Raw genomic sequence first — 9,478 nt, forward strand, 5'->3', positions numbered from 1 at the left:
GGAGCATATATTCTAGAATATAAATCGTCTAATTTGCGACAGTTTAAAGATTATTCATGAGTAAGAGCTGTTGTGGTACTACTATTCAGTATATCCGAAAAGAAACCACAGCGGATATATATATACACTAATTGCAGATTAAATATTGAAAGACTTCATCTTTAAGAGCTTTGGGTGAGATCAATAACTGAATATAAAGTAGTGTATCTTATAGGAAGCATTTTTTTTGTGCTCCTACAAGCAACTTTGTACAATCCAGAGGGTGTACTGCATTGATTTACTTAATGTATACCATTTGAGTTAATTCACGCTCTTGATAAAGATGGTCTTATGACAACACCATTGAAAACGCGTTGGTACCTTGATACCTAACCCGTGTTGTTGGCGGCACAATAGATATTTAATAATTGTGAATACATGGGGTTTCCAGTCTTAATGCCTCTTAAACACGGATATGGTTGTGTGATGACAAAGTGTATTGTTTTTTAATACTCTTCTTTCTTCCTTCTATTGGTTTTATTTTTGACATTCAGCTCTGTGGCAATTTCTTTGCTGTTTGTTATTAGTGTTGTTTTTTTCTGTACATAGACATGAAATATATGCGAACAAATCTTTTGTGATTCTTGTTTTTAATAATGATAAAATCATTTAAAACATTTGAACAAATAGAGATATACAATTTCTACTATTACCGTTGCATGATTGGCACACTATTTTTGAGTTGACAACTACATTCCACACTGTCAGTTCGGCTTTGTATTGAGTGGAATGTTGGGTGATTGTGAATAGTGGATAATATAAGGAATACTAAAGGATGACTTGTTATTTTTGATTTGTTTGATTTAAACAGATGTAGGGGTGGCTTTTACATTATGCACGTACGTTGGAGAACAACTCTGAAAAGGATTGGTTGTCCGAGTTTAGTTTGTTCTATTAACCAGCTATCCTCTTTAGGTTTGCTTTTTTCTACTGCCTTTCTTGTTCAAAAACTTTTTTTCTGGCTTTGCAGTATGTTCCGTACCTGTTACTTATCCTATCATTTGTTTCTAGGTTGATTTCCTCAGTTTGTTGCAGAGCAGCACATGATCCCAATGTGAGTGATGGCATCGCCATGCTTCCGTGGACCACAGAGGCAAAGACCGCAACCTTCGGATACACCTGAGGAGACCCCAGTCTGTCATCTCCTAAAGAAGACTTGAAGACAAACCTATGTGATCATGAGACCTTGCTGTGCCTCTAATGCTGGGCACTCTCTTTCAAAGCCTTTCCACTAATCCAAATAGAAAGGAAACAACTGAAACATAGTACCCTTCCTGGACTACCTCGAAATATGCAAGTTGAATTCGGATCTAAAGATCGACCAGTGATCCATACCCCCGTAATGTTGCAATTAATTCTCTGATGTCGATATGACCATCCAGTAACTCCACCGAACAGCAGCCTAGGTCTAAAACCGCATGATGGTAGCGGTCTGTTTGGATGGTCTTCTAAGCTGGTGATTTTGGACATTACCAACAAGGCAACCCAACACACTCTTCATTTCTGATAATGTAAAGCATAGCAGAGCGAGTAGCTCACAATGGAGGAAGAACAGCGTCTGCAAGTGGCTTGCTTTCACCGCCTTTGCCATGTATGCACAGAAACCAATATTTTAATCATGTGTCCGGGTTTCTGTGTGCAGTGTGATGGCCAGTTGGCGCAATTCAACTAAGCAAATTTGTTGCGTAGACAGTAATAATAGTTTCTTTTAGTTGAGTTTGTTTTGCAGGGAAAGCTGGACTGGCAAGGACGATGGGCAATCGAGTGACATTCATGATTATTGTGAACAACCCTGATTGAAAAGTGTCAAAGGCATAAAGCAAGTTTCTTTGGAGATGTTACTTATCCCCTTCGCAGTGGAAGAAAGGTCATTCGGTTTGGTTGTGGATCCTGCTTTAACATTTTTTAGGCAATTGTACCTGGTTCATGTGATTTGCAGTGATGCTTGAGGTTTATTTTGCATACATTGTTCTTCTCGAAAAGCCACTGTAGTTCAATGCTTAGCCCAAGCAAGAGATGTATAATTGAACGACAAAACAATGACAAGCAGGTAAAGGGTTAGCTTGGAGAAGATCTGGACAGAGAAGCATGCTTTGTGAGTTATAGAAAAAAATAGGATTATTTTCCCATTTGAGTTGGCACACTGGCAATGACACTCCTATTGCAAACATGAACATATCTCTTGTCTTCAATCACAGTAAATTGTTGGAGAATCTGTAAACTATCACCACTGACAAAGGGTAGCTTGGTATGTTGAGATGTGCTGCATTCCAAAAGGACAGCAGACTAGAATTGCCCAGACCTAGGTTTAGCATCCAAATTTAGTAAATGTCAAATGTTATCTTTGAGTATCTGGGGAAAGTCAGATGAATGATAGAACACGATGTCTTTCTTTCTTTTCTCTTCCACTGCAAAGTGGAAAACAAAGAGAGTCACCTCCTTGTGGGTGCTTGCAGAGTGTTTCTCTCTAGTCCTCTCCAATCCTTATTTTGCATCCAAAATGTTAGTGGGGTTCTTAAGACATGAATCCACCCATTTCACCATTGCCCAGGACGAGTGGCTACAGGAAACCAGCATGGCATTGTTAATGGCCCCAGGTAGAAAAATCTGCCCTCCTGAACCCGAAATCGGGATTCGGACTGATACCACGAGGCTTGATAATTGCTTTTACCCGCAGTTGATTTACTCCTGCCTTTAGACCATGCTTTGTAACCGAATCTTTGCTGGCTTTATGCATCTATATCTCTAACACACTGCACTGTAATGCGGTCACCAGGAATGGAGAGACGACTAAAAGCTACTGTTACTATACTCGAAGAATTTACATAGAAAAAAAGCTGCTTGATGTCAGAAGGTTCTCTATGGGAATAATCTGCACTGTTCTTCAGCGTAAGCATCTGCAGTTCTGATTGAGGTGCTGAAAAAATCATTTTTGTAGTTGCCATTACTGGTCCCTTAAAGGGTTTGAAGCACTATTTTTTATGAGTGAGCGATTAAATGGTCTTGTAGAGAGCCTGTTAAGACAAACCTTCAGGAGGCCGGGAGGCCCATGCCTCTGTCCTCCAATTGTAAACGTGAGCCCGAAAATGTCCAACTGGTCCTAGAGGTACCTTTTAGAAATCTTACCAAATCTGACATTTATCCCACCCAGTTGTTTCTACTAAGTGAAAATTCCGCATGCGTCACATGGGCTTGTCTCAGTCGATGTTTTTTGTTGAAAGCAGGCCTTTATGTTACAGGGATTGTAAGGCCTGAAAGCTGTCCCTCTGCCATGAAAGATGGTGAAGCAAGTTCGGGCACTTTCCCCACTGGTAAACGCTCCAGCATCTCAGTAAGAGAAGTGACTACTTGCCCCCTGACCGTATAGACTATGGCACAGGAAATTGAATCAATTATGTGTTGCAGAACCCCCTGGGGCAATCGTGAGCAAGCCCAAGAGATCATCAAGCCCATGTATCCTAAATGTAACACTATTCTTCTAAACGTGAACACTCATGGCCATTTAGCCTGCACTTAATGTGTAAGCTTTCTTCTTTCCCTTGAGAATTTATCAGTGGTTATCTGACCCCATTCCCGCGAAAAAAACAGAATTATGACGGGCATGTGCAATATATCAGTATGTTTGTACATATATATTTTAATACTTGTGGACAAATGATGTAACACGTTGTCTAAGAACAACAAAATCACCAATGTCTTCCATTTTGAATTGTGTATAGTTCCATAAGCATTAGTGCTTTGTAGCAGATAGTGCCACGTTAGGACCAGTGCATGATATCCTAGGTGTAATTTTTACAATTTCAGAGTGACAAAAAAAAACTATTTGTACAAAAATGAGCGTGAAAGAGCAAGAGAAAGTGTCACTAATTTAGTAGGAAGATGCAGTATCTTTGAAGTTAAAAAGCAACCATTCATTTCTATGGACAACGCATGGCTTAGTTAGTCTGAAATGGGCCCACGAAAACTGCAAAGCCTTTATTAGAACAAATGTGAATGTTTCTATGACTGCAGCAAGCACGGTCTTCAAACAAGAGTTTCATGCAAGAGTGAGGGAACAGAGATATGCTCTCCCTGTGACTTCTGATGTTGCTGATATTTTAGGCAGAAAGCACCTGCTTCAGGGGCTCTCTTCTGAGGCGGATTACATTTGCACAAATATTGTATACATTTGAACAAATATAACCACGATATTTGGTTCCTTCATTGAATACTCGCCAATCCTGAAGGTGAACTGACCACGGGAGGCGGTGCTTGATGATGCTTCTCTTAGGAGCTAAAATGGCCGCTGGTTGCCTTCTGTCTCTTTCCCCCTCCTTCCTGGCCACAAGTAGTTAATCTACTGCCCTGTCCTTCTCGGAGGGACTTTGGCTGCATGGACACGCGACTGCAGAATGTGATGTTCTCATCAAAGGTTGGAAGCTGTTGAAGTTGAGTACATAAAGAGCAGGCGAGTAGAGGATTGTCTGTCCTTTGCTCATCACTGTTTGAAGTTACCACACGCTTCTTCCAAACTGATTACATTAACCGTAGCTTATCTACATAGAAGGGTAATGCTGCTTTTAAAACATAGGAAATCCGAAGAGTAAAGGATAAACAAGAGAGAATGTGTAAGTGTAGGTGTGTGTTTTGCTTGAAAGGATACTGCATCTTTCGGTTTCCTTGAACCCTATCTGTTAACCACCCACCTAAGGGGAAAATGTTTAATTCCTCGACTTGGTTGTGACTTTGTTTCAAAAGAAGAATGAAAGGTTGCCTTTTTTTAATTTAAAGAATGAGTGATTTACTCGTCTGTTTTTAAGGTCTAAATGATTCACTAATCTGTTTTTAAAGTGAACAAATTGTACTCTGGTATATATCTAAAATTTTTAAAATGCGTTTATGGAGGTGGTGAGTCTTTTCATGCATGTCTGTGGATGGCCCTCGAGCATCCATCACAGGGTTTGACTCGAAATGCACGAAAGTAGTAGTGGTAGTAGTAATATTAATAGAAGCGTTAATTTCAGTAAAACAGTGCTAGAAAAAGTAAATATGTTGAATAGATTAGATGAAGGAGAAAATAAATACCTCTGAAACAGGAATGCAAAATAGCACAGTATATAGGAACATGAAAAATACCTGATGCAATCAAAGCCATAACATGAATTATTAAATTGTATAGGTTTAGTAGCAATAACTGTTTTGCATGTGATCGCTATATATTGTCTCAGCGAGACTGTAGAGTAGATCAAAAGGTAATAACCAAATGCATTTGTGGTGCTTGGTGTGGCGAGGTGTGTGCAGGGGACAGTCCGCTAGCTTCATATAAACGGAGTGAGTCTAAGATGTATGAGAGAGCTCAATCAGCTCTGTTCAGTCTAGTACAGTAGGTTGGTGTGCAGCCAAGAAGCCCAGAGGGATGAGAGTTCTTGTGCCTTAGTTCCAAAATAGATCTATTGTAAACGTGTGCCCCGTAGTCCAACCAGATGCTGCAGTTGCTGCTTTGTAATTAGAAGGGAGAACCCTGCATCTGTCAAACCTGATGTATAAGGTTTTTGTGCAGCGGTTGGAAATGGTGATCTATCCTTCTTTGGAACATTGCCCCCACTCAGTGGAGTAGAGGGTCCATGATTACTCAAACATTCAATTGCTGAACATTTCTGGTTGGTACAGCATTTGTAGAGCTTATTTCTGCCATTTGTTTGGCCTCCTGATATTTCATATTCTGGTACTTTTGTAAAAGAAAGTTACTAATTCTTCACAGGTGGCCCTCCCGTTGCCCAGGGCTCAGCAAAAACTGGATGCAGAGCAGTGATTAACAAATGTGTTTTAGAACACAAGGTATTCCCCATTGTGTTTCCAAAGTAAAACCAGGATTGTCATTTTAGTATCACAGAACAGAATCGAGGGAACTCCATGAAGGTCTGAGAAAAAAGTGTTTTTTTTTCTCTTTTGACTTAAACATATTTCTACTTGTAGCTTAATATTTACCTCAAAACTTGATATTTAAATTGCTTGGAGCATTGTTATGTAATCCTGCTGTAGGTATCTAACTAATGTCCTCCACCGGCATGCATTAAGAGTTTGATAAATGTGTTCACTTCTCACAACATTGATATCTTAATTTAACTGTTATTTTACCAAGATGGGAAACTAGAACCATTGGTTAATGGCTGGCTTAGTCCGAGTTTACAGCATTGCTGTAGTATTTATGGTTCCAGTTGCTCTAATTTTTTCAGGGGAACTTCAAGTAGCAGAGATGACCTGGTTTTCACACGATCTGGTTAGTTTTAGCTTGTACAGCAGTCATTCGGAAGTTCTGAAGCCACATCAACAACCCAGATGTTCTACTTTAATATAGCTTAATTTGACCTTTTTCACACTTATTATTCCAGCTACGTCCATACAAGCTAAGGGGAACAAATAAATACCCCTGATTTGTGTCCTAAATCATCTTTTTAGCTAGTCCCAAATGTTGACATGTAAGTATGGTATACATCACTCAGTACATGTTCTTGTTAGACCATTCAGACAGCAATAATGTTTACCTAGCTTACTGCTATCCCTAAATTCTAGAATTTATGAAGACCTTTATCTGGTACACTATCTCGCCCCTTCCGTCTCAGATTTTACCAACCGAACTGAATGTTAAGAATGACTTTTCAGAATCGGATTTCTTCTAACCAGTCGGTAAGCACTGACCTTAACATTGCTTAAAGGACGTAACTCGACGAGAGAACGCCTCTGAGTTGAGGTTTTGTTTTTGATATCTTTTGACAAGAAGGGTGCCTGCTGTGCTCTGAGACCTACAATGCGATGTTTTGTCCACATTGTATACCAGAACCTGCTGGGTCAATGAAATGGTGGCTAAATGACAAGATACCTCTTGTAGTGTGATGTCTGTTTATGGATGTTTACTAAAGATGCAATCCTTTAGATCTAAAATAGAATGATGGATTAGGTAGGAACATCATGCTCTGAAAGATGTATGTAGTACCACGTTGGAGAGTCTTCATTCTAGACTGAGCTTGCCTCCTTTTAGGATTCCTGTTAACTCTCGATCAAGACTGGTGTTCATTCTTAATGTAGGCTGATGATTTACCAGTATGATTAGCCCCTTCAGCCCGTGTAAGTGCATTTGATCAAAATATATGATCTGGGCAGGGTGGATGTTGCACACCAACCTTACAGTATTGTACACAAAGCACAGACTCCTCTGGCCTGGTATCTGTTGGAATACAAGACCCTCTTAGTGCGAGAGAGTTGCACACTTTGCTCCTCTCCCATTGCATAGGTGTTTTGAGGAAGTTGTGATGAAATGCAGCAAAGTGAGTGGAAAAGGCAGAGCCACTGTCCCATAGAGCTAGCACTCTAATTATGCATGATTAAATGTGTAGTGATGTATAGGTATTAATGAGTAAATGAATAAGATATGCATTTATACACTAATGAAGCAATATGAACTAATATACAATAGCTTGAATTTAACTTTTTTATTACATTTGTTTTATATATGTAGTATCCTGCTTTCCAGTGGGGAAAGTGGGATAAAATATTGTAAGTTCAGGAGCATGGCACTGAAACTGTATAACCCTGTGTGATTTACAGACTGTCTCCGGCTTGTATAGACTGCACTCACTGCAGTGTTCCTGTTGATCTTAAACAGAACAAGTACCCCAGCCGACACTGCTGTAGCAAGTTAAAGGGTGGTTGTTGTGTTTTGGACAGATGTACAGGTGATAAAAACAACTATTCTGGGTTGCATTTCATGCTCGAGAGACCTAGAGGATTAAAGTTCTCTCAAAGCAGGTCTTTGTATCTGAGAACGTTTGTGTTCTTGATTGCACAAGTCTCCAGGCGTTTTCGTAAAAGACACCTGCAAAAAGCTAGGGTGACCATTGCGGACCTGTTTTGTTAAAGTTTACATAGATTTGCACACAACTGATTGGTTTAATTTTTGCCAATGAGAAGAAATGGGCAGCTACAAGGAATACACTGAAATTTCGCTTTTGGGTGCTTTGTGAATATTTGCATTTCTGTAATCACTGTCTATAAACGATAACTAAGCACATGGTATACTGCTAGGCTTTGTATTTCAGTGTGTTGGTATCAATCAGCAATAAAGGTCATGAGCATACTGTAAGATTTTAAGGCACCAGTCTGAAAACTCTTGCATTTTTTCATAGACTAAACGTATTGATGTTCTTTTCTTCTTTCATACCTTGTGGCATAAGTTTTACCCACAGCTCTCCCTCCTGTTTGCCATGTAAGAGTCGTTTGTTCATCTGGGAGGACAACCTGGCTAAATGTGATGTAGAGTTTAACATCAATTTAGAATGGTGGGTGGCTGGCTGGGAACGGGGGTGGCAGGCCGGTGAAGGAAAAAAAATATTTTAAAAAACACTTTCCTGTTCACGGCTGCCATCTATCCTCTCGTTTCTCTTCCTGACGAGTATCGGAAGCAAGAAGCACACAGGCATCCTATAAGCCAATCATAATGTTGTTGTCAGTAGCGTTGTGATTGGTCTGAGCGCCGGGGCTTGGCGCTCTGATGGGGACTGGGAGCCTGTGCATATGCTCCACCCAGGCTTTGTATTACAGTCCTGTGGCGAACAGTCTAAGTGTGCATGACTGTTTAGCCGCCCAAACCATCATGTGCGCAAAACACTTCTCCCCACTAGGGTGTAATATTAGCCCCGCGATAACCCAGCACTGTAACTGTAAAAAAAAAAAAATGATAGTAACTATGTCATTATTTTCTATTTCTACTTCTCTGAGAGCAGTGGGGTGACGCTCCTTCGCCTTAGGGGAGGAGCCACCACGTAAGTTTAGAATCCTGTGATTATACCGAAAAGATTTCATTAAAGCGCTGTTTTGAAGTGCCTCAGCTTTGGCATGCCCCCCCATTGGCATGAGATGATGTGTAAGAAAGTGTTCTTCATACATAAAATCCGAGTAATATTTCAAATTAAACATCCTTTGACACATTATATAACACTGACCTGGCTTCTGTTGACGGCTGTCTCTTCCTAAATTGTGGACCATAAACTCCACCCAGCAGCAGTGCCTGAAATACCTGCATTTGCCAAGTGATTACCAAGAAGTACAACGTGTTTCTTCTAATACATAGCTCATATGCCTATTAATCACTTCCTCCTTTTGTTGTTTACTTCTGGTCCACTGGTTAGATTTCTTGAATTACATGTTTAAAAATACATTAACCATGCAGCTGAACGTTTTTACAATCATTCAAGGGGTGACTGTTACTTTTTGCTCCCATCGTACTAGTACTACACCCAATAAACATATGGGTGAACCTTCACTAATCCCACTCTGTTCACAGATCAGGCTACTAATGTGCTCTCCCTGTTTAGCAATAACACTTTGCAAGATTTGTGTTTGGGTACTCGTAGTCTCCGCAAGTTACACTGTTTGATTTGTTGTCAAAAAACCCTGGGTCTCA

At 40.1% G+C, this 9,478-nt stretch overlaps 1 long non-coding RNA gene across 2 annotated transcripts in view; it reads left to right on the forward strand.

The window, feature by feature from the left end:
* The window catches only part of LOC147689719 (uncharacterized), a 176,427-nt gene extending 168,261 nt beyond the window's left edge, over positions 1 to 8,166 (forward strand). For both annotated transcript variants that reach the window (XR_015299893.1, XR_015299892.1), the window contains one exon: positions 1,051 to 8,166. This is a non-coding gene — a long non-coding RNA (uncharacterized LOC147689719). The remainder of the gene's footprint in view (positions 1 to 1,050) is intronic.
* The last annotated feature ends 1,312 nt before the right edge of the window (positions 8,167 to 9,478 follow it).

The sequence above is a fragment of the Lissotriton vulgaris genome, chromosome 9 (genome assembly GCF_964263255.1).
Source record: "Lissotriton vulgaris chromosome 9, aLisVul1.2, whole genome shotgun sequence".
In the NCBI taxonomy this organism is placed as follows: domain Eukaryota; kingdom Metazoa; phylum Chordata; class Amphibia; order Caudata; family Salamandridae; genus Lissotriton; species Lissotriton vulgaris.